Source organism: Lissotriton vulgaris, chromosome 10, assembly GCF_964263255.1.
Source record: "Lissotriton vulgaris chromosome 10, aLisVul1.2, whole genome shotgun sequence".
NCBI lineage: Eukaryota > Metazoa > Chordata > Amphibia > Caudata > Salamandridae > Lissotriton > Lissotriton vulgaris.
Window position 1 is genome coordinate 971,339,073 of NC_141698.1, and position 26,632 is coordinate 971,365,704.

General features: G+C 44.0%; 1 long non-coding RNA gene across 1 annotated transcript in view; it reads right to left on the reverse strand.

Annotated features, from left to right (window-relative positions):
- Positions 1-2,717: 2,717 nt before the first annotated feature.
- Positions 2,718-26,632, reverse strand: part of LOC147689085 (uncharacterized) — a 63,848-nt gene continuing 39,933 nt past the window's right edge. Inside the window, exons 2-3 of the long non-coding RNA XR_015300590.1 lie at positions 23,628-23,706; positions 2,718-6,747 (exon numbers count right to left, since the gene is read on the reverse strand). This is a non-coding gene — a long non-coding RNA (uncharacterized LOC147689085). The remainder of the gene's footprint in view (positions 6,748-23,627; positions 23,707-26,632) is intronic.

A 26,632-nucleotide genomic window follows, 5' to 3' on the forward strand; every position in this document is an offset into this window, starting at 1 on the left:
CTGCACTGGCTGCCAATGAAGCAGAGAGCAACTTTCAAAATGTTATGCATCACTCATAGAGCACTGCACCAGACAGGACCGCTCATACTGAGAAACAGGATTCACTTCTACACTCCCACTAGAAACCTCCGCTCTCAACTTTCGGCGCTAGCTAGCGTCCCCCGGGTTAAAAGAGCCAGGATGGGCGAACGAGCCTTTTCCCACGCCGCAGCAAAGAAGTGGAACGAACTGCCTGTGGCCCTCCGACTTACAGAATGCCACCTGGCATTTAGAAAAAAACTAAAAACTTTCCTTTTCCCCCACTTCGACTAAATCAAGCAACGATGCCCACTGCACCCGTACTTTAGCAAACTTAGCGCTGTGATATCCCTTTGGGATGATTGTTAGCGCTCTACAAGAATAAAAAATAAAAAAAATAAATAAATTAAATAAAAAATAAGTAGAGTGGCAATGAGAGATATGGATCTTAACAAAGGGCTTAGTGAAGTAAGAAAGCGAGTTCTACCCAGAGACTGTCGGCCCAGAGTAGGTGAGACCCTGAGAAACTGACCAAAGGAGGTGTACCATAAACCATTCCTGAAAACTCTGAGCAGTCTGATCAGAGTGACAATGATGATGAGTGAACATGTGTAAGGGGAACAAAAAGTGCAAGAGTACCAAGGCAAAAGTACTCATCTCCTGAATGGACTTTTCTAGCAGCAAATGAATGGAATTGAGATTTCTCCACCTTTTGCTATAACAATATGAGACCATCTGAACCTCATTGAAACAAACTTTGTTGTGGACTTGAATTTCAAGCTTGGTGCACTACTTGAAGGACGGACACAATTTATCGTAAATATAGTCACCATCGAAGCTGATCGGCATATTTTTCAATACTGAACAGAACAATTGAACTGTGATTTGGTATTTTTGTGCTAAATTTGTTGAACTGTTCAAACACCTTGCTGCTAGTCTTAATATTCAAACAGTCTGAATTGGGAAAAGCCATGAGGCCTAATACTGAAATATCTCTTAGATGCAAACGTGTATATGCAGGAATCTTGTCTGTTATTGCCTTGATGTTAGTTGCAATGCTTATTATTTGAAACTTGTCACATTATGTACCCATAGTAGATTCTAAGTTTACAACTTCATTCAAAACTGCCAAAACTAATAGCACTTATTCTACTTGGTTGAATGATAACACTTTACATCTTCATTTTCTGAAAACTGATCGTTCACTAAATGTCAACACTAGTTTACTGAATAAGTACATTGACACAATGGATGATAGTGATTGCTATGTATGAATGCAATTACTTTCATCAGTTGCTGAAGGTGTTACCTACCATAGTTTATGGTTAACATGTGTGTATTACCTAGTTTGTTTTATGCTACTTTGGAACTTCCTGTACTAAAAAATGTAAATCCACATCCAGAAGCTTCACTGGCTGAAACTAAGGGCTATCTATTTAGACCAACTCAATCCTTGCTCATGGCTCATGCACAAAGAAATAACCTAACGTGTTAACTAACGAGAGCTGACAAGTAATTAGTAGATTTAGTAGAAATTAGATGAGGTATTGTGGCAATTAAAACTACTGCACCTCCTAAACTAACTCTTTGGAACTTTGCCAGCAGAAAAACATAAAATAGTAGAAGGAATGGCTACATTAGATTTAGACTGGCAACATAAAGGAAAGCTTTGTGTATATATAGACAAATGTCAAATATTTTCACAGAATTTGTAGGTATTAGTGAATGTGAACATACATTAAATGTTTATGAGAACTGGGGAAGATGTTTAGAAGGAGTCAATACTCTCTTTCATTGAGTGTATTATATTTGTGGAAAGAATATTTTTTATGAATTGGTGATATTTTTGGAGCTCTAATTTCTTTTGTAGGAGTAGCATTAAGCTTAAATACAATTAGAAAATTTTCTGCGATAGTTGACAAATTAGCCAGCAGTACAACTGGAGGATTTTCGGTTGTAGATATTGAAATGATTTCAATAAGATCGATGGTGATGAAAAAATCGACTTGCTCTGGACATTCTTCTTGTCTTGTGAAGGAGAGCAGAGTATGTTAGTTATTAAAGATCCAATAATGTTGCACCTACATAATGGATAAGAACATAGAATTAGCAACCTACATTAAAACATTACTGACTTAAACAAAGACTTGAAAGGGTTAATAGCTGACAGTGCCTGGGAAATGATAGGTAAATGATTGTCAACTGTTAGCAACTGGTTGGATAACTTAGGTAATGGACTAGTGATTTTTATCCTAAAACCATTACTGGCGATCTCCTTGTGCATAATGCTGATGATATTATCTGTCAAATTATGTAGGTTTAAATAGAATAAATAGGGAGTGAAAAGAAAAAGATCTGACTGTGAACTAGAAGTTGAGCAATGTAAATATTTGGAGGAAATATACATTCTGGAAGTGTCCAGAAGAAAGAAGCTTAAGACAACAAAATCATAATTTGTGATGATCTGATGTGGGATAAACTGTGATGACTTGATTTGTCATCAGAGGGTGACTTGATGCAGCATGAAAGCAGATCATTCTTTTCACAACATAAAAAATGACTTTGACTATGAAACTCTGATTTTAACTGTGTGCATATTTTGAAAAATAACATTGCAACTAAACAAAAGCTGGAGTACCAGTAAAACGCTGCTTGGATTTATAGAAAAGAAGAATTTTGAGAATAATGAATTTAATATGTTTATTTTTTTATTTTATTTTTTAAATATGTTTATTGTCTTTTGTTGACCTCCAGAATCACAACAAAAAAAGTATGGCAACAGTTAAATATCACAGAAGCCATGACGGTAGGACTTACACATTCAGATCAAGAATAACATATTGTCATCTGTGCCACTTATAAAGAGTTACATTACTGAATCTGGACAAATCAACGATATCCTAAAGGAAAACAAACCACAACACTTAAACTACCCACCCAACTCTCATCCTCCCTGGTCGCTAGACATATTTACTACTTATGTCAGATCCCTCAGGCTGTCGCACAAATATTAGGTTCCTCCTACAGCTCCCATGCATTGCTACTACCCCTGAATCAGCTTGCCCCACCTGTGCCCCCTCAGATCCTTGCGAGGAAGACTCCCCACCCACGGGGATCTCTGTTATCATAATATTCCTTTAACATGTTTATTAACTGAGTACCTTATTATTTTAACAACGTTGTTATGAAAGAGTATTGTTAGAAAAGTTTTCTATGATGCAAAATAACACTAATTATTAATATGAAGCAGCATATGTATGTACCAGAAGAGTTTTACACACAAATACACAAATATTATTAACAAAGCGTAGCATCTCAATTGCCTTCATTGTATTGTACCATAGCAAATGAAAAACTTGTGCAAATCAAAATTGTGACATTGTATATGACTGAAAATTTCTGCATAAATGCATTACATTATTAGAATCTTACCTTTCCTAAAATGATTTTTGTTAATAATCATTTTTAAGAATAGTTTGCATGTGTGTACTTTTAAAATTGTGGTAGTTGGCTATATTTCGTGTTTAACATTTGTATGTAATAGTCCCTGACAATGTTACAAATATTTCTCCATATGATATGCTTGATTTATTTAATTATTCGTGAACTAAAATTGTTAATTAAGAGTTAATTTTATAAATAAGAATATAAATAAGAAATGCTGACTTTAAACTGCATTATATTGCCTCTTTTTGGGATGCATTATTTCATAGCATTGTAATGGACTTTTGTTACATTTCCTCAAATGTTGCTTTACCTGTCCTTTGTACGCAACATTCTTAAATCATTAGACACTTTTTTGGTCCTTTGTTGTGAGTGAATTGATGAGAACTTGACCCTTCGACTTAATATATAAAGAAAAACAAAGTAAATAGTCGCTTTGTCAACTACCCTGTGAGGATGGAATGGACAGTCGTTTGTCATGAGCAACATGGGAAAAAATTTTGGAGTATTTATTTTGTACCTGGTGAGTAGAAGAATGGTCATATGACTATCAGACCATTTTATGGTGACTACTGATGTCACAAATGAACTGAGGTATAAAAAGTGTTTTTCCAAGGAAGAGGGATCAAACATCTCTCTCGATTTCCTACCAAGCCACCATAACGCCAGACTTTCCATACTCCTTCCCTTTTTCATTTTGTGGATAGACTTACCTGCTAGACGATTTTGAGCTGTCCGGTGACTTGAACTTTCCTGATTGTAGCTCCATTCCCATTGCCCATGCCTATTGACTTTTCCTTAGTGGACTCTAATCTGACCCCTTTTCCCATACTAAGAGAACACTTTTGAATCATCCTCTGATGTTTGCTGGTGATAGGAAATTTTAATCGTAACCATCCTCTTTATGGATTCTTTTATTCAGCGATAGATTTACTTTGACTCAGGGTGTGGTTTTATACTGCATGCTGTAAGACTCATTACTGAACTGCTTAAAATGTTACTTATATGCATTTATTTTGGATCTTTAATACAATAAACAAATCATCTAAATTTTGTCTGAGTCTTTTATTGTATGTGATCACTGATGCATGATAGGGAGTCATCATAACATCAAGTTCTTTTGCTCTTATTCTGCGTAGCCGCAGCAGAGCTTCTAGTATTCATGAGTGTTAGAATGCATTGGGTAAGGAGGTGCATTGTTACCTGGGATGAAGAGTGAATTCTAACATGCAGTAGGATACGGCCTGGATGGGCATTTCTGCTGCATTCAAGTTGTGAATCACACTACCTCCATTGTGAACGCAGGATTAATGTGAAATAAACATGAATACTATGAATCACTATGGTTTACTGGACATGGTATTGATTGGTGTTACAACTCATGTACAAGTGGCTGTGCGGTTTGAGGCTGGAAGCAACAGCGCAACTGCTTAAGTTTAGTTACTTCATTTTCATGCTTTTGGGACATAGTACAAGTCAAGCCCTGCACGCCAAATATTTTACCTTGGAGCAGTTACACTAATAAGGTTTAACCAGGAAGAAAATGGGTGTGCATTCCAGCATGTTTTTAGGTATTCTACCTTTCACATACACTGCACCCTTCCCATGTGGCTACCTTCCGCATACTTTAGGTGTGCCGTACCAGTAAGAAAAGGGAAGGGGTGTGTGGTAATGAAGACACGCTGGTAAGTTGTAATACAAGTAGATTTATTCACAGGTAGTATCTGTAGGACCTTATCAACAAGTAGGTCATCATAAACAGCAGCCCCACCAGGAGCAGCCAGCTAACTGCTCAGCCCCATCCACCAACTGTCACTCCTCATCCAGTCACCCAGGCATTCTACTCAAGGTCCACTCACCAACATTCCATACACAGGACACACACACAGGCTGAGGAGCTAGGACAGAGAAACATAGGAAATCAAATATGATGCAAGAATACTACAGTGTGGGCCTGACAAGTGGGTGCACTGGCCAGGTTGACATGGCAGTGTAAAGCTGCACTCACAGACACTGCAACGGCAGGCCTGAGACATGTTTGCAGGGCTACTCATGTGGGTGGCACAATCAATGCTGCAGGTCCACTAGTAGCATTTGAGTTACAGACCCTTGACACACATAAAGCATTTTACTGGGGTCTTAGCAGTAAATCAAATATGCCAATCATGGATAACCAATTATAATCATAATTTACACAGGGAGCACTTGTACATTAACACTGAGCAGCAGTGGAAAAGGGCCCAGAGTACATAAACCACCAAACACGATGTCCAGCACACAGTCAACAGGAGGTAGAGGCAAAAAGACAAGGGATACCACACCAAGGATGCCAGGTTTAACAATGATTCTTGCTAGATTGAACTTCAAGAGGTTTAATCTTCCAATTGCAATATTGTATGTTTATAGCACAGTTCTGATAGTAGTGTATTTAAATTTGATCACTAATTTGTGAGTTGGCTACTAATTATTGGTCCTCATTAGGTCGGCATCAATTCGACACCCCGATTTCCCAACCCCTCACTGTGGCAAAGCAAGGTCCACAGGAATACCAACAGCTAAAGTACAAAGTTGTAAATTCATTGTTGGGCCCAGAAAAGGAAGACAAAAAGAAAAGCGAAAACCTTCCACTGCAACACCAGAGTACATAATGTTTGACATAATTGTTCTTTGGTTTAGAGCTACAGTCACACAGAAAGGCAATGCACAGGCTAACACCATAGCATTTGCTTTATAGTGAAAACAATCACTTAACCAGTGGGTTGGGTCCTAAACCTCGAGGTCAGGGCCTATAACAACAGGCATGGTCATCAACAACGAGAATAAGGCTTTATTAAATGTCTACCACACACTCATTTGTCAACAAAAGTTAAAGGCTGTCATTTAGAAACTGTAGGCTGCGTATAGTGCATCTGGTTGCTGGAAACAGTGACATCGCATCCTAAAGTATATATCCTTTCTTAAATGTCAGTGGTTGCAAACCATGTTTTGATGGTGTACGGGCTTTACTGAAAACCCCATAATGACTTTTGTACACTTCCTTCTGCATTTGGCAGCGTCATGTTTCAGTGGTGCGTGCCTGATGGAAGAGATTAGCGTTTGTGTGCATAAACCATAACAGTTTGCCTCTCAGCTGAAAAGACCATTGTTGTGCAAACAGTTGTGCAATCTGCGTTTGTATGCACTGAGGGCTTGAAATACCGACTCCATCATCAACCGCTGGTCGATGAATCAGTGTTTGTTCTTATCTTCCCTTCAAGCTGTCTCTTTCAAGATTGCAACGAGGAGCTGAAACACAAGGAAAACGGGAGAACAATTAATATAATTGTGCAATTTTCTATGACTTTCTTGCAGAATGATGCACAGTGTCGAAACTCTACATCTATTCACAAAAAAGGTAGAAGGGAATATTAAATTGCCTTTCTCCCTTTAGTAACAACCCTTTGTATATCCTTTGCGTTTCTCACAACATGCGCTGTACGTATGCCAAAATCTTGCTTGAAATTCATATGCTTCCCATCATACCATCATATTAAATTCGTTTGCAGAAGTTACCTGTTCAACACAAATGCAAATTTGGTAGAAGCGGTAAGGAGGAGCGGTGACAGTGATTTACCAGAGGGCCTGTATTTTCCGGCAAGGAGAAAAAGGGCCTGCATTTTTAGAATTTACTTTATGAATTAGGTGAATCAGCACTCGTCTGCCGCCCACACAATCCAGATTAACTCAGATATGCCCACTTTCCTCCAACTATTAGCATTTTGCCTCTGATACACTGGCATTTTGAGAGGCACATTTACAAGACACTGACCCATCTGTATAGGTGCGTCAGTTTCCCTGTGCCAGCCTGCGATACCCTTGCGCCACCATGGATGCACCCTATTTACAATATGGAGCACCGTGACGCAAGGATTGACAGATATGTTAGAAATTCTGATGCATCTGTTGGCCCAAAAGTTACGCATTGCTGGAGTTGTGTCGCAAGCCTGATGGAACTCCGGCAATGCATGTTGAGGCCTATAATCATTGTACTGTGTCACTCCTTACGCCTGCTTCAAGCAGGCATAAGATTTTGATGCAGTGGCGTCCTAGAAGTGGCACGTAGAAATCTTGTAGATTTCACTGCATCACTTTTACAAGACTTTTCTGCATGGGAATGCCCACCCTGCAAACATTATACTGTACACAGGTATAATGTGAGGCAGGGCTTTGCAACGTGACGCATCTCCCCAGATGCGTGACGTTGTAAATTGGCTGCATTGTTTACGCCACCACTGGATCACAAAAGTGACGCAAAGGCACCGCAAAAGTGGTGTAAGGGGCTTGTAAATGTGCCCCTAAATATCAAAGTCAGAATATCAGGGTACTAAATATCAAGGTCAAAATATTTAACAAATATCGACATGTGAACAATTATAGATTTTCTATACCTAATTCCGCATATATGTACCTACGTGGTACATATATCTCCAAGGTACGTGAATGTGAAATTAGGAATAGTAAACCTATACTGCCCTATGTGTGCTTACCTTTTGAGATTTTGACCCTCACGTCTCCAATCTCTACATTCTTGTATGTCGATATTCATGTTGACATTCAATAGTATAATCCTCTCCACGAGTTTGCAAAAAAAGATTTTTGTGACATCAACAATCGCATGGTGTCATGTGGGTCAAAGGTTTAAGAGCCATATATATCAGATCTGAACCATCACAATTAACTGAAGACCTTTCACTGCTTTATTTAGTAGTGTGTACTCAAGTTCTTGACAACAAACAACTTCCTCAAACTCAGTGCAACCAAAACATGCTGGTATTACTTTAGGCCAACTTTCCATTCATCCAAACACATCTCATTGAAGATAAACCAAGATTGAAACTCCTTAAGGATAAGGTTACATATCACTAGGCCTGGGTCGAACTCGAGAAATTTTACTCTGCAGAAATCACTTGAAGACATAAAATCTCAGGGAGACTCCAAAGAGTTCTGACAATTGGTGAAAAATGTATGACTCGCTGCTCCCACTCATATTTTAGCACCAGTAGGGTGTTCCGTACTGAAAAATCAGTGAAAATAACACCACGCGTTCTGAAAGCTTGCAGCCATTTTGTTTAATCTAGCTTGCTCCTGCCTACTTGAAAAACTATTTTCCAGTTGATTTTTCTGTTGTTCGTGTAGAAAATCAACTCGGGAATCAGCCCTCAGACCGTGATCGCCCACTTTTGTAAAATCTAATCGACAGTCCTCCTAGCAACCGGAAATCACGCTAAAAGATGCCAAATCTCACCATGCTTTCCACCTTGCATCCTGAAACCTTGTTTCAAAATATCACCTGCCCGTCCCTGGTCTTTGCGGAGGGTAAAAGAAAACATGCATTTGCAAAACCAATAGTTCTAGCTTGCATATTAAGACCATGCTAAAATATTTTTAAAAGCCACCTGCAACAAAAAAACAAAGATTTGTGTCAGTACTTAATACATCTATGCAATAAATAATGTCATGTGTCATGAGTCTCTGGACTTCTGCTATGTAATACTGTCCTTCTGGGGTTTCAATTCAAGGACTCCATATGAGATAGAGGGATACACAAAACAGTTAGCTGCAGAGAAAACTACTTCTCTGAGTGGAGCCGACATTCATTTGTTGGACCTGGCCCTCTCTGCAGTGTTACTCACAAACTGGGGGTTGCATGGTGGGCAAAAACACTATGGATTAAACTCAAATCAATTCTTTGTGATTAGGAGTGTGGCTCAATGATTAGAGTGGATTCAAGCAAGCCGGGCTGAAGACTGGAATGCCAGAAACCGGTCCTCGGAAGCTTGTTTCCGGTCCAGGGAAGGCATGGCTTGGCAGTTCGGGCTGGACTGTTTCCATGAGGCACAGGGTCAGACTGATTTGCATATAGCCATGTCTGAACTGGGGTGGCAGAGTGGGCTAAAGAACGGTGATGGATTAAACCCAGATCTTTTGACTGGGTGTGAGTGTTTGATTGGTTCAGATGCTCCGTCCATTACCACCCCCTTTTGTACCGCTTTTGGCCGCCATAAGTGTGGCAGGGTATGCTCAGACATGAGTCCCTTGCTCACTTTGCCACTGGATTCAAGCAAGCTGGGCTGAAGACGGCTGGAATGCCAGAAACCGGTCCTCGGAAGCTTGTTTCCGGTCCAGGGAAGGCATGGCTTGGCAGTTCGGGCTGGACTGTTCCCATGAGGCACAGGGTCAGACTGATTTGCATATAGCCATGTCTGAACTGGGGTGGCAGAGTGGGCTAAAGAACGGTGATGGATTAAACCCAGATCTTTTGACTGGGTGTGAGCGTTTGATTGGTTCAGATGCTCCGTCCATTACCACCCCCTTTTGTACCGTCAATGATTAGAGTGGCAGACTCTGATGCAGAGGTCTAGCCCGGGACCAGAGTTCAATTCCCCGCCTCGGCAGGTCTTGGGCCCAAAAAATTCCACGGACCTGATAATTCTCACCTCGGTGCTTATTCCAATCATGGTGTCCCACTCTGCAACTCTGGGCAATAGCTTGCTTAATCTCTACAACGACCCCCACAACGCTAAGGATGCCTGGCCTCCACCTTGGGGGTGCCCAGGAGTGGACGCCTCACAGGGAAAGCCAGGATGGGTTCCACATCGGTATTCGTACAAGCGCCTTGAGACCCTTGCGGGTGAGTAGTGCGCTATACAAGTATCAATTTACAATTTACAATGTTTCTGTTTTTCTGCATTCCATCCATCATTTCTCGGTTTTGCTTTTGTCACCCTAAGTGGGAAAGGTATGCCCGAACTTGGACCCCATGTGCACTGTACCAGTGGATTCAAACTAGCCTGGCTGATGAGGGGTGATACCCCGAAACCGCTCCCATGATGCTTGATGCCAGACCAGGGAGGACCTGGCTTGGCAGTTCGGGCCAGACTGTTCCCATGAGTAGCAGGGTCAAGACTGATTTTCAAATGGCTGTGTCCAAACTGGTGGATAAAAGCCAGATCTTTGTGACTGGGGGTGAATTTTTGCATTGTTCAGCATTCTGTCCATCATTTGTTAGTTTTACTTTTAGAATGTTGGCATTACCTGCCCTAGCAATTTTTGTGCCTCTTCTAGTTTCCTGGGTCACATGAATGTGAATGTCTCTGCTTCTAGGGTTTGTGTATTCCTGTTGGACATTAAGACAAAGGAGACTGGGTGTAGGCAGAATGGGCCATCATGCCTGGATGGCTGGGGGAGTAGCTGTTCCCTGTTCCACTTCCACTTCAAAGAGCTTGCCTCAAGCACACACAAAGGAACCGGACACTAGTCTTTTGTAATCCCAGACTTCTTGAAGCCTTGGCAGGGAAGGGAAGAGCTTTACAGAACCAGATGAGGAGGTAGCCCAGGATATCCCCCCAATTCAAAGGCTGCCATAAGGAATAACTATTGGACACTCAGAATACCACCTCAGTGCACTCATGGACCTGTGGAAGGAAGGACAGCCTGGCCCATCAGAGGACTGCCCTGCTGCTTGAAGGCATGTCTGTCTTGCAACTTGAAGGAACCTTGCAACTAGCCCTTGGAGTCACCAGAAGTGACGCCAATGGATAGTTGGCTGCCCTCCTGTATGAGCTACAGGGACAGAACAAGGTCCAGAAACCTTGGACCCTGCACCTGACTTCTGCTGGAGTGAGCCGTACACCTCCATGTGGTGCACTCCATATTCTGGACCCTTAGAAGTCTAATAATTGGGACATTGGAAAGTTTTTTATACTAAATAGTGCCCTGAGAATTGACCAAGGCCTGGGACCTACCTGCCAGTTGATCTGCCTGAGGTGCATTGCTGTTCATTTTTACTTCATGGCAACTCTTGCTACTCTCTTCCCAGAATTAGCAAATTCTGTTCACCAGAACCTCTCTGCCAAGGTATCCGGCCTCATGGAGCTCTTTTTAACTACAGCCTGCAGCTTCACACCACTGTAGATTTTCAACTTACCAAAAATTGGCAAAGTCCGAAGGTAATAATCCTCTCATAACTTCATCCAGTGCCTCCCTGACAATGACTCCTCCTCCTTGGACACAGTCTGTTGCCTTGCCCCGCTGAACTCTATCGTCTTAGGAACTTTTCTTAGAAATTTCTTCTAATTTCAAAGGTAAGCCGAGTCGGGGCTTAATCCACTTCGTGTATCTGGGCCATGCTCCATCACAGTGGCCTTAACTGTCCACTTTGGCCTGTTTTCCACGCAACCACATACCCATGAATTGCACAGCAAATTTAGAAAGCCATAACTAGTTCTATTTTGGGGATTTAATTTGTTTTGGTGTCATTTTATTCATAAAAAAATACTAAATTTTTCTGAATTAGTTTGGAATTTTCTTGTCTTGTGTTTTCACTTAATTACTGTTTGTGTCCTGTATAAACACTTTACAACATTGCCTCTAAGTTAAACATGCCTGCATTTATGCCCAGCTACTAGAGGGTAAAGCACAGGTTACTTTAGTGACTTTTGTGGTACACCTTTACAAACATTGTGGTTGTTGCCTGAATGCGGCATACACCTCTCCCTCAACCAAAACCCAATTTCATACACAACTCTGCATATATTTTTTAGCTTTGGTAAGAATACTTCATGCAATTAACTGGGCAATAAAGCCAGACCTAAAAATTCAACCCACAACTGAGGGACGTTACCCAAATTATGATCAAATCTGAACAGCCTCCACATCAAGCTTTATAAGTGTCTCACCAACAAGCTAGAGCCCCACACACTGAAGTTTTGATTGGAGGCCAAATTTGCGGGCCAATTCCCAGAAGATCAATGACAAACCACAATAGTGGTAATTCACAAGGCAGGGAAACCCTGACAGATGCAGCTCTTATAGCCCATCTCCTTCCTCAATGTGGAGATAAAACTCTTAGCCAAATTACTAGCCAATCGCCTTCGTCTGGTCCCTTGTATATCCGGACCAATCAGGCTTCATGACAAACAGGGGGGACAAGACTCAATCTCCGAGCAATCTCTGGAGTGCTGCCTGGGTCAAGGGACAAGACAGTGTCCACAATGGTGTTGTCCATAGATTCCTCAATGGCCTTTGACACCCTAGAGTGGAACTATATGGTTGGTATGCTGGAAAGGCTAGGCTTTGAGCTTATGTCCTGGGCTGGATGCATCTCTTATAAAGTGACCCCATGATGCAAGATAAGGTAAATGGGACAATGTCCGTAGATTTATTCTATGCAGGGGAACGAGGCACGGCAGCCCAAGGTGCAAGGGTGCCTGTGTTGGCACTAGGCTGCACTGAGTATACCAGCTCAAGGATAGGACAGGAATGAGCCATTCTTAATAAATCTGAAGTATTCCTCCCCTTTTCCATTCACGCAACGCGCCACCGTGCTGTGTTGCAAGATGTAATGATAAATCTGGGACCCAGGGTTAAAATCATGTCTTGTTAGACTGGATTCACTTCCCCAAGCAACTTACAGTGGAAGTGTTGCTCTACGTTCTTCTTTGCACAGACTACATTTAGAAATGAGCCACATTTTTGTAATTAAAATATGTCTACCCTTACAATTGTTTGCAGGTTCTGCAGGCTATACTAAAAGGATAGTACCAAAGCTGCCGATAAGTAATAAATAAATCAGGAGCTCCTATAGGTGACCATGAGTTCAGGTAATTCATATAAAGGGACTATAACTTATTATGGATAGCACCAATAATGATATGAAGTGAGTAATGTCACTAAAATAGTCAACCACTGCGAGTAGTACTGTAAAAGAGTCTAAAAGAGTTCGCTCCAGAATCAAGTCCATGGATATTCTGGACCAGGGGTGAGAGGGTGTGGGTAACAGCATGAGCAACCCCATGGGTTTTGTATGACTAGATTTGGCCTGTGTACAAGTGGCACATAAAATATATGTTTTTTATTAGGAGTGGGTGAAACTCGCAGAGTTTCACTCCGCAGAATTCCACTCTGCAGTTACATAAAAAAACTCCTTGTGATTCCACAGAGTCCCATCAATGGGTGGGAAATATGCAGCTTGCACTGTCTCTTAACGCTGGCAGCTCAAGCAGCGCTGAAAAATCAGAGCAAACTGCACCATGCTTTGTGCAAAAGTGTGCAGCCATTCAAGTTGATTTTTCTGTTACTCAAGGAGAAAATCTATTCGAGGGCAGCAATTCTACCCAATGTCAGCCCTTTTACTGCAACCGCTCGCTAACGCCAGTTACTGCCCAAGTTAGAAAATCATAATAGGAGGTGCCAAATCTCACTTGCTACTTTTTATGTCAATTTGTACATTTAGCCCCCACATATCTAAGGTCTGTTAAAATTATTGGTGTCCAGCTGCAGGAATATCATGGTAATAGGTCAACATTCTTTGCCTGATCAGTATAAATTAGTGTCTATTCCTACAGAAAAGAATGTCCATTCGTTGTTTGAATGCAGGTTACTTTGCCGTCGATTCATGATAATTCTCCCATTGATGACCTATTATCACTACAATTCCTTCAGCTAGTGGTTCCTCAACACAGAATAGAGCATCTGCTTTCCCAAGTCTGTCGCTTAGCATTTAGGTCACCTCAAAATCAAAGCAGGAAGAAAACAATATTCGTTGAGCATGGCAATGATTGGAATTTTTTATTATTTAAAACAAATAGAATTTTTGTGACCTGTCCACACAAATACTCAATGCTCAAATCCCTCTAGGCAAAGACGCCAGGGTATGAAACATGTTTAATAGCTTGCAGGGACAGGATTATGGCCCCACTAAAAGATTAAGATCTACATTCCACGGCTCCATGGCTGACAGGCCTAAACGTTTGGTGAGACATCCATGGTTCAAAGGGAAAGCCCCTGACCCCAACCCAAACTTCAAAGACACATGACAGTATAACTATGGGCATTCAGGCTTACTTCAGAGTGCACCAGAACTTCAGGGATTTTAAGTTGTGCCATAACATCAATTTAACTGTGGTTTTCTCCATGAACTTCATAGGTATTTTTCATGTGAAGCAAGAAGTAAATGCTCTGTTTTAATATTACCTTGCTTTTACTTATGTTTTTTTTAAATTCCAGAGGTTTCTTTTTCCAAAGGAACATTTTCATGAGTTATTTGATGACAATTGTTTGGGTGTAGAATGGTGGGTGTGTTGCTCTATGAGGGGGATGACTGACTGTATGGGTGCATTCATGAGGGAGAGGATAGTCTTGAGATTTATGGTGCACATGTTGACATGGAATGGTTGGTGTATAGAGATTTAAATGTAGATATGTGGTAGTATGTGACAGTGGATGTGACCCCTTTTTTGGATTTGGAAGGAACTGGACATCCACACACTAGTTTAGCCTGCTTACTGTTGGCCAAAGTTCATGCAGACTCCCGAAGAATTGTCTACGTTATTAGCATATTGCTTTTTCACCAACAATAGATCTCCCAAAGTCTGTGCAGTTTCATCAAACAACACAGAATTTAATAGGAAACGAATGCCATTATGACCCTATTTTAACTGTGTCCCCCTAGAGAGATATGCAAGGAACTCACATAAAAAGAAGATTGTAGTCATGTTAATTATCCACAAAATAGTGTGCTGATCCCTCAAGTGCAACCAATATTATTAGACAATAAAATACTTTTTTATTCTTTCTTATATAGTCTCTGTTGGAAAGTGGGTCATTAATAATAGTGAATATGCATCTACCACTGGCAGTAAAGCAACTGGCACAGTCTAGAGCTCAGTACAGGTCTTAATAAATTATTCCAATGCTCAACCCTTGGTAGATTGGCTATGGGCAGGCAGACTTAACTTAAGAGACAGGTATGTAAAGCATTTAAAAACACCAATTCAGCAAACAATTATGACACAACACACACTACTTTACAGAAATAGGACATATTTCTATCACTGAAATGACAGCAAAATGAAAAAAAAATCCAATGTAGGGAACCGCAGAAAGGATTTTTTAAATATTTAGCATATATTGTACTTAGAAACCTACAGCGCCAAATTGGGATATCTGGTCGCCCTTGACTGGGACGAAGTCAGAATTTCAGGCCGACCATGATGGAGGCCTGCTCGGATACCCCTCGCGGTAGGCCTCAGTTGTGATTTTACCTTTGGACTTAGAATCTTTTCTGGAGCTTTTTTTGTCGGGTCCCTTGATGCTCTTCACCATTCCAGGTTCTGTGAGGGTTCACCTGCATGCTTTCCAGGGAGCTCCTCATCAAACTCTGGAAGTCAAACCTTTCAAGCTTTTCAGTGGGATGAACCAGCAGTACTCACGTTTGAAGATCGCTAGCTGGGCTCTCACAGTCGAGTTGGTCCCCCAGGAGCTTTTATGCATAGTTGCTCCAAACTTCTCCAAACATCTGAAACTTTTTCTTGAAGTTCCGCTGGGGGTTCTAAAGTGTCCAAAACACAATCCATTGTTCTGGAATCTACAAAATGGTCCTTGAAAGTTTGGATTTTTAGTTCCCACAATTCACTTGGACAAAACCCTTACATATCCACTGGTTGGGAATTCTTGGTGGTGATGGTCCAGGTGAGCTCTGTTGGCTTGCAGGAAGTTCACTCTTCATTACTCTTGAAGCAAGATACAACTAAAGGGCTGTAGTTCCATATAGTGCAGCAGGTGCAGTCAGTCAGAATTCAGGGCCTGATGGTGCAAATCAAGTTTCTAGCTTGGTAAGCCTTCTTCTTCTCTAAGTTTCAAGCAGCAGATCTAAGATGTTCTGCACCTCTCATGTATTTAATTAGTGTTCTCTGGGGTGAAGCAGGAGAGCACTCTTGTCCAATGAGGTGCAGGACAACACCCCAGAGGATGACCCCTTCCTCCAAACTGTGGCATAATCTTCTCCCAAAAAGCACTTTTTCTCCAAATTTCAACATGGCTGAACGTGCAGAAGAGGAGCAATAACCAACCTCTAGTATGTCTCATTTCAATAGCTCTCCTCCCCCTACCATCTGCAAATTCTTGCCTTAAGCCTGCGGTCTGGATGGGTCAATGAAACTGGTGGGTAGATGGGCCTGGCCTTCCCTGTCTGTCCTATCCCCTTTTGAAGCACCATGGTTTACAACCTCTCCCACTCTGCCACTCTTTTTTTTTTTTTTTAAATTTTTGGAAGACCTTTATTGACAAGAAGGTAAACATACAAGCATGAGCACAGCCCGAAGGCTCCGAAATACAATACAGGCCAATAAGGCAAGTCCATCAGGATCAAAGACAGGAGCATTGTGGTCTAATTTTAAATTTAAAGTCTGAAGGATAGTTGGCATCAGGATAGCAAAAACAAACCATCGGTTCCGAGTACATGCAAACAGGATTGAATAGTATGCTATGCAGAATGTCGCCAGAACCACTTATCGCCACAGTTAGAAATCGTCATGGAAAGGGCACAGATCAGGAAGCAAAGCGAACCACAGATAATACTCAAAACACAATGGTCCACCTCCAAATGGCTACAAATATATCAAGTCTGCAATGTTACACAGTGGACACCCTTCCAGATCACGCAAAACCCAATCCCACTAAAGAGATGATATAAGAGAAAAGACAAGAAGGAAGAAAAGTAGGGCCATAGAGACAAAGAAACAAAAAAAACACGTTGCACCCCAACCCCCCACCCTGCATGCAGCGGAAGGCCACGGCCCACCCCCCCCATAGGCATGCTTGGTACCCCAGAAAACCCACAAGAGGGAATGTAGAAAAAGACTCGACCAAGAAATGGGCCATAGAACAAAAGGAGAAAATAACCCACAGATCCCCAGCCCCCCACCCTGCACGTCTAACGAGGCTATGGCCCACCCCCGACTAGCGTGCCCGTCGCCCCAAAAAGTCCCAAAGAAAGGGATAAAGGGAGGATGAAAAGAGTATCCTAATCTAAACCTCCCATAGAACAGCTAAGACCGGAGGAGGGCCTATGCCACTCAATCTTTGACCCCCCAACCCGCACCGAACCTCCACCCCAACAGCTAGGATCAATCAAAGAAACAACCAGCTTGTGAACCCTCGGCCAACCATTCCCGAAACCCCGAATCATAGAGAAAAACAAGTAACCAACTCCACAGTTAATGTCCTGCAACCCCGACAGTACACTCTACCGCAGATAGGATAGTTAAAGCATCTTCAGCCCTGGCCCCTGCGATCTGGGGCACCGACGTGGTCCGGTTGTACAGTGGCCATATTGAACTGGAGAAATAGACGGTGCGATCCCGGCAGGGTATAACGCCGCCCATCGGAGCATGTCCACACCAAAGTCTTGCGAGCAACGACGACAGGAAAGGGGACCCCACGTTGGTGCCGAGCACTCAAATCAGTCTGCCAAGACAAAGCCATCCGCCGCTGGAGAAAGTTGCAATCGACACCAGTCGAACACAGAGGAAGAACCAAACATGGCGTCTGAGGACGTCTCACCAGCCACACCTCGGAACCCTCGTCCAAAGGTAGCCGCTCCTTCATATCAATCCACGCCGGAACACCACCAGTCTCACTCTCTTCCAGGTTTTCTGGACACAACTGGGTAAGCTCCCCATTGTGATCGGGGTCAGGATGTGGAGAAGTGTCCTGCAGACGGGCGCCATCAAAAACCACCTGAGTAGCATAGGAAACATTAACATCAAGGCGATCCATGAGGTCCCGGGGATTGTCCAGCATTTCAGATCGGAAGGAGCCCAACGCCCGCATGATGTCTCCCACACTCCCTGATACCGCGGAGGTGTATTGGGCAGCAGGTCTCTGCACACAGGGCTCGTAACGGGGTTGCAGCTCTCGAGGCTGGTCACCATCGTTTCTCCCATCTAGGTAAGCGTCCAGTCCGGGTACAGGATGTGTGCAGTCAGGGAGCACAGAAGCAGCACACGCCATTCCGGTGCCACGCGCGGCGCAAGTGCAGCAGGAACGGCAGGGCATCTTTCTGGCAGCAGCTCGGAGGAATCACAGGAGCAAGGAGCACAGGCAGCAGTATGTCTTTCACCCCTTCGCCATCAGAGAGCAGCGAGCCAGCAGCGCCAACATGACCCAAGGCGCAGATACACTGTTGCACTGCTGACCCTAACAGTATCAAGGCGCAGGATCAGTCGAGGCTAAATTGAGCCCCACAGCGGTAAACACAGCGCCGCTACTTTCCTTGCCGGTCAGGTCGTCTCCGTGGCAAGATCTGTGAAGAGTGCAAACATGGCCGGCCGCGTCGAGAACAAAGGAGCCGTCCCGCAGCTGCCAGCGCCGAGGAGGAAACAAGGGCGTCCCGATACTGCTGCTTCACGGAGCGAGCAGGGAAACACACCGCTGGATGCCAAATCGTCTCCCGGTCCCGATGAAGCCGTTTAAAGACAGGATGGACAGCAGGAGAAATCGCGGGCCGGGAGAAAAGCGGAGAGATCGGCGGAGCCGAGGGATCAGGCGGCCATCTCGGATTTAGGCTAGGCTCCTCCCCCCACTCTGCCATTCTTGTATAGCAGAGCTCTCTCTAAGAGATAGCCTTCCCTGGGCGAACCACTTATCACTTCATCAAAGTAGCCTGGCTGTCAGGATTCCTGGCACAACTCACCTCTCTTGACTATCACATTATACTGGCATGACTCATATTATTCCTCCCAACACTTATGATTAAACAAATGACTTATACCCTGACTTTTGACCATATTACATGATGTTGGTAATAGGTAGCTGCAGCTGGTGTTCGCAGGTTTGTTTGAAAAGGCTTAATAGCTTTGATAAATGTTTCACCATGCATATGCATGGTCAAGTTTCAGGCACCAGGAAACATCCAGAAAATCCACCAGAATAAGCATCAAGCAACCAGCATACATTACCTCAATAGGCGCCTTCCGGAAGAAAGTCCTCATCAAATTAATCCCCTGCACCGGTTCCTTGCTATAAGCAATTTGATTGGGACCTTTGTGAACATTCTAAAACATTACAAGTAGGGAGACGCGCGCTGCATGCATTGCTAGCTGCTATCTGCCTGACACTGCCATTTTTGTTTTAAAATTGATGTGCTTCAGCTGTTTTTAAAATTGTTGTGCATTCAGCTGCTCAGCTGTATTTTACCTATCGTTCGTTTCCCCGGTCCACCGCTGCCTCTGCAGTTTTTTGTGGAGGGAAGCGCCTTATCTGAACACACCGGAAGTGATTTCACTTCCGCTGTGCACCACACACCAGTCAGGGGCCCGGGAGGTGCTACATAAGAAGCAGTAGCCCGCTCTCCCAACTGATTACAAGTAGGGAGACGCGTGCTGCATGCATTGCTAGCTGCTATCTGCCTGACACTGCCGTTTTTGTTTTAAAATTGATGTGCTTCAGCTGTTTTTAAAATTGTTGTGCATTCAGCTGCTCAGCTGTATTTTACCTATCGTTCGTTTTCCCGGTCCACCGCTGCTTCTGCAGTTTGTTGTGGAGGGAAGCGCTTCATCTGAACACACCGGAAGTGATTTCACTTCCGCTGTGCACCACACACCAGTCAGGGGCCCGGGAGGTGCTACATAAGAAGCAGTAGCCCGCTCTCCCAACTGATTACAAGTAGGGAGACGCGCGCTGCATGCATTGCTAGCTGCTATCTGCCTGACACTGCCGTTTTTGTTTTAAAATTGATGTGCTTCAGCTGTTTTTAAAATTGTTGTGCATTCAGCTGCTCAGCTGTATTTTACCTATCGTTCGTTTCCCCGGTCCACCGCTGCCTCGGCAGTTTGTTGTGGAGGGAAGCGCTTCATCTGAACACACCGGAAGTGATTTCACTTCCGCTGTGCACCACACACCAGTCATACGGGCCCTCGGCCTATAAAGAGAGGTGTACAGGCGCGCAGCGGACGCGCGCAGCGGGAGAGCCGTCTATGCGCCGAAGACCGCCTAAGACAAGCCCGTCTGCGCCAGTACGTCGCCTCTCGCCAGGGACCCTGGCCGCGACGAGTCGACAATGTTCACTTATACTAGGAACACCCTTTTTAGCCTCAATAACACATACATCATGTAGTATGTTATTTCCCCGTTCCAGTAGGGGCACCCCTAAATGTGCCTGTGGCTATATGCTCCCTAAGTCTACCGCTCTCCCCGATCCGGCTGATACTAACTTACAACAACAGCTGCGGATAGCGCAACTTAACACCAGATCTCTGGCTAAACATCATATGGAAGTGCATGACCTACTTAAAGAACACTCACTAGACATCCTGTTCCTTACAGAGACTTGGCTCCAAGACGACAGGATTTCTATCATCAAACTGGCCACTCCCCCAGGGTACTCTGCCTACGTTCTTAATAGACAGTCTAGGGGCGGTGGCATTGCGGTCATACTCAAAGCACAATATCTATGCCAATTTACGAAATTAGACATCCAGGGCAGCGAAGGTGCCCGTTATAGCATTAAGATTAATCCCCACCTAACGTTATCTGGCCTTCTGATATATAGACCACCTGGGCAGGATAGTGGTTTCTCTAAAGCCCTGGTAGAAACTGTATGTGCGCTAGCAATCGCGACGGCCAATTTCAATATTTTCGGAGATCTTAATCTCCATTTTGACAGCGTTACAGACAATAGAATTAGCAATCTACTAGCTAATCTTGCAGCACTTCAACTTCGTCAGCTAGTCATGAGCCCCACGCATAGGGGAGGGCATCACTTGGACCCCATTTTCTCAAACTTAGAAGAAGTCTCGGTAGAGAGACCTATTCTAGTCCCCTGGTCGGACCATATGTTGGTGACAATGTCACTTCCTATTTACGACTCGGCTAACAGGAACAACGCTCAACGAGTACTTAAACGTCCTTGGCGAAAGCTTCGTCTAGAGGATTTCTACACCGTACTTAAAATGGACCCTCCCGAATTAGGAAACGACACAGAGCAGGGCTATGATAACTTTTGCAATTGGCTGTCCCAAGCCTTAGACTCATTAATCCCAGCTGACTGGATTAGAGCGCGTACTCGGGAGTCTAGTCCATGGTACAATGAGGAGCTTACTGCCCTTAGGAAGGAATGCAAGCCTGCTGAGCGCAGTTAGAGGAAAACATACGACCCTCTGTTAAAAACTCAATACCTGGCTGCACAAAAGAATTACCACAGAAATATTTGTAGGACAAGGGCTAATTACTATGCCAATGAAATCAAGGCGAGTCAAAACCCCTCGAAAACTATTTTCAAAATCCTGAAAGATCTTATCGCCAAAAAAGCGGTGCCAGTAACAACTGCATCCTATCCACACTGTGAAACACTAGCCTCTTTTTTTTATCGACAAGGTACGAACGATCTACAGCTCCTTCCCGGCCACCCCCAGATTTACCCCCGCTAGCTGCGAACCGAGAAACAAACTTATGAGTATACCCGACCTAAATCAGGACGACTTCCTCAGACTCTGCGGGAAGATTAAGTCAGGCTCTTCTGCAGAACCACTAAAACCGTCCCACTTTAGGGAGGGCCCTGCGATTATACTCAATCCCCTTCGCGAAATCATTAATTCTTCCTTTACATCGGTCATCATACCCACCAGATGGAAGTAAGCCTGGGTATCTCCTATTATTAAAAAGCCCACGCTGGACTCCACACGACCAGAACATTTTAGGCAAATTTCACTGTTACCCTGGCCAGCCAAGGTGGTCGAATCCCACGTGAATTATACTCTAACGAAATTCCTCTGCACCAATTCCATTCTGGACGCCTCCCAACATGGTTTCTGTCTCCTGAGTGTAACGGAACAACCGCGGACCATTATGGACTCCGGTCAGACGGCAGCGCTGATCCTTTTAGATCTCAGCGCTGCCTTCGACACGTCTCACACGAGGTGTTGCTGTACCGTCTGAAGACAGCAGAAATCTGTGGGCAAGCACGTGCCTGGTTTAAGGCGTTCTTGACCGGAAGGTCATTCCGGGTTTCCACCCCCCCCCCCGTTTCTTTCTGAAGAACGCCCAATCGAGCAGGGAGTACCCCAGAGATCTGCCCTCAGCCCGACGCTTTTGAATCTATACTTCCAGCCACTAGCTGAGGTCGCTAAACGATGGGAGCTTTCTATAGTCTCATACGCAGACGACACTCAGCTAGTGGTATTGCTGAGTGATGACGCAGGGCTGAGTGCGTCCAATTTTAAATTGGGCCTAACAGCAGTCACCAACTGGATGACATCCAATTACCTACAGCTTAACACCAATAAGACCGAGGTCTTACTGTTAGGTAATGATGTCTCCGCCTGGGGTGGCAAATGGTGGCCGGAAAGTCTCGGGAATCCTCCAGAGCTAAAAAATGAGGTAAAAAACCTTGGAGTCTGGCTAGACTCCTCGCTCAATTTTGTACACCATACAAAAAAGGTTGCCGCCACGTGCTTTGGGATTCTTCGGAACCTCAAGCCAATTTTTAAATTCTTTGACTCTCCCACCCGCCAAACCATAGTGCAGTCTTCTATTCTATCTCGACTGGACTATGCGAGCTCTCTGCTTCTAGGGGCCAACCAGGTAGAGGTGGGAAGACTGCAACGAGTGCAGAACGCGGCAGCTAGAGCCTTGATAGGACTCCCCTGCTTCCATTCAGTTTCCAGTACCCTGACCAAACTTCATTGGTTGCCCGTGGACAAGAGGATCAAATTCAAAACCTTATGTCTGACTTTTAAAATTTTGAAACTTGCCTCCCTCCTATGCTATGCTCCCTTCTGACCCCTTACATTCCTCGGCGTACTCTACGCTCAGAGGGCCAGCACCTGGCAGTGGTCCCTCGAATAAAGCTTGCGCGGATGGGAGGACGCTCATTCCGCTATTTAGCAGCGAAAATATGGAACGCTTTGCCACCCCAGGTCCGCGGTCTAAAAGACCTCCTGAGGTTTAGAAAAACCTACCTTTTTTGTTAACTGCAGTGTCATGCTATAGCCGTAAGTTCCATCTCTACGGCGGCCAACTTTTTCCTGTCTACCAAAGCGCCGGGACGCCCCTTAGCTGGGGCAGCTGCGCGCTATACAAGACTTTATAACATAACATAACATCTTTTAGAAGACAGACTCATTAAATTAATAATCTGCACCAGTTCCTTGCTATAAGCTATTCAAACGTGACCTATGTTAACATTCTAAAGCACTTTCAAAAGGCAGCCTCATCAAGGTAATGATCTGCTTTTGTTCCTTGTTACAAACAATTAGAATGTGTCCTTTATGAACTTTCTAAAGTAGTCTTATTTAAATACTGTCCACACTCCTCCCCTGCGCAGAGCCACTTTGCTTGCCACTTACCTGTTCCCTGGCTTCAAGGACTCTGTTTTGCCAGCTCCCTTGATCCCACCATGAAAAACGTCCAACATTAGTTTCTCACCTGGGTGGAAAAAAGAACAAGAAGAGGAGAGATGCATTAACAGACTTGATTTTTCTACGCGCCGAGCTCAGTCGCAAAATTGTGCTGCAAACAAAGGTAACCAGCATTTGTGTTCAACTTGTAGATACTGTTGCCAGGGGTCTGCCAGAGAGGACTTGGGTGAAGCTAACTCCATCCAAATCTGCCTTTGGGTTTGATGCCGAAATCATACTCACTAAATTTTCAAAATCTTTGAGAAAGGAGCATCTACGGACAATATAAATGAAAACAAAACAACAACAAAAATAAAAGTTGGTTGAGGTTTGAAAAGCTTTCCTGATGTGATACCTTAAGAGATAAAGTTAATACTAGACTAAAGCCGTATTATTGGTTTGTTCATCAGTGATACAAAAGGGGATGATGGACGGAGCGCTTGAGCAAAATCAAACACTCACCCCCAGTCAACTGATCTGGGTTTAATCCATCACTATTCTTTAGCTCACTCCGCCACCCCAGTTCAGACATGGCCATATGCAAATCAGTCTGACCCTGTGCCTCATGGGAACAGTCCAGCCCGAACTGCCAAGCCATGTCTTCCCTGGACTGGAAACAAGCATCCTGGGACCGGTTTCGGATTCATAATCCTCATCAGCCAGGCGATCTTGAATCCAGTGGCAAAGTGAGCAAGGGACTCACATCTGAGCATACCCTGCCAACTTAGGGCGAACAAAGCAATACAAAAGGGGATGATGGACGGACAGCGCTTGAGCAAATCAAACACTCAACCCCAGTCAACTGATCTGGGTTTAATCCATCACCATTCTTTAGCTCACCCCGCCACCCCAGTTCAGACATGGCCATATGCAAATCAGTCCGACCCTGTGCCTCATGGGAACTGTCCAGCCCGAACTGCCAAGCCATGTCTTCCCTGGACCGGAAACAAGCATCCTGGGACCGGTTTCGGATTCATAATCCTCATCAGCCAGGCTATCTTGAATCCAGTGGCAAAGTGAGCAAGGGACTCTCGTCTGAGCAAACCCTGCCAACCATTCATCAGACCTGTGTGTGAATGTCTGCTGCAGTGTTGCGGTTGAGTAGACGAGCCACAGCATCTTTGACTCTACACACACTCTCCATTCCAGCCCCATCCCCCTAGGATTTGCCACTGGAGCAGTGTCTCCTCATGTAAACCGAGGGCAAGTCTCTGGAGAACTTGTGTCGCCACCCCATTGGAATCTTCTGGGATCTCTGTAGGTGGCTTATGACACTGGCTAATTCTCTTAACTCCGACCAATCAAGGGAGACCACAGGAAGGCTGGATTTTGGCTTAGTGCCAAGAAAGTCTTAGAACTTTTTTTCTGTATACTTTAGGATATCAGCAATAGCATATTGTTGGATTTATCAATACCATTCTCCTAAGTCCTTGGCTGATATTTTTCATGAATTTCTAGTGATAGTTATTCATTAATACACTATTGCCGTGGGAACCTATGTGGCTGGGGATCTACAATGGGGAAAGCGAAATGTATAATTTCTCCAACACCAGGGTCTATAAATCATCTTTGAAAGGAGCCAGCTTATAGCTACATGACCCCTGGGGGATACTTTAGGGGTCCTAAATATGCAAAATAGTGTAGATTCTCACTCCACAGTGCTCCTGACACAAAAGTCTATTTAGGGAAGCACTTTACAACAATGGGGGAAGTGAAATGTGCAACTTCTCTATCCCCAGGGCATATACAACCTCTATCAAATGGGGCTCTCTTTATACGTATCTGGCTCCCCACAACTGGGAAATCTAGGTGAGATCCTGGGGGTACCTAACATGCCAAAAGAGTGTAGTTTATCACTTTTTAAGTGCCATTTACCACCAAAGTAGAGTTTGGGCACAATTTATATTTAAAAACAGTGCTGCAACCCAGGGCTGCTTTTAAAATGACCCCAGGCTCTTAGCAGTGCACACATGCAAGTGCAGAAAGGGCTACAGGCCTCTAAACTACCATGCCCTATTATGTACTAGGGACATAAAAGCTATTTTAACCTCCCTGTCCTAATATGTACTAGCGACTTATAGGGTAGGACATGCCATTTATAGGTGCAACCTAACATAGAGTGTACCCTCATGTATGTGTGTGTTTTCACTGGGTTTTCAACATAGTACTGGCTCTGGGCCTACCCAGAGCAGAGCCCAGGGCACCCTCAGAGTCAAAAAATAAGCATCTATTGGAGATTTATTAAGCGCCTGGTTACGCCACTGGCGTGTCCCCGCGCTATGGCAAGTGGAGTAACTGTCCCCCCTCCTCCCAACCAAGCTACCTACCGAAACAGATACGTTTTAAGTTTTTTCCTAAACTGGGTTTCGGAAGATTCAAGCCGGAGTTCCAGCGGCAGATTATTCCAACATTTGGGGGCAAGGTATCTGAAGGATCTGCCTCCCATGCGAGCTTTAGAAATTCTAGGTACTTTTAGCAGCCCGGTCTGTGAGGACCGAAGGCTGCGTGTAGGCTCATAGTAAGCTATAAGGCTTTGAAGCGGGAGAGGTGCCTTGCCATTCAGAATACGGTGGCAGGTGGCAAGGGCCTTAAACTGCACTCTCCTCTCAATAGGGAGCCAATGGAGCGCTCGCAGGGCTGGCTTGGCAGATGCCCTCCTAGGAAGTCTGAGGACTGTTGTACATTGATTCTTCATGTAATATGGTTGTCTTTTGTCTTAGTCCTTTCTTTGTGTTTTCTTGTTCTCTGTCTACCACAATGCCTATGTATGTTCTGACTTCTACCTCGAGAATTCCACTAGTGTCAGTTGGTGGTCTGGTCAGCTGGCGAGGTTTGTGTACTCGGCTGTGTCCTACAATAAATCTACATGTAATCAACTAGAAGTATCCTGTCATCTATGACCATCCTATTTACAACATTTTGGCGACGTTTTCCTGCTGACCAGACCAGAGAAG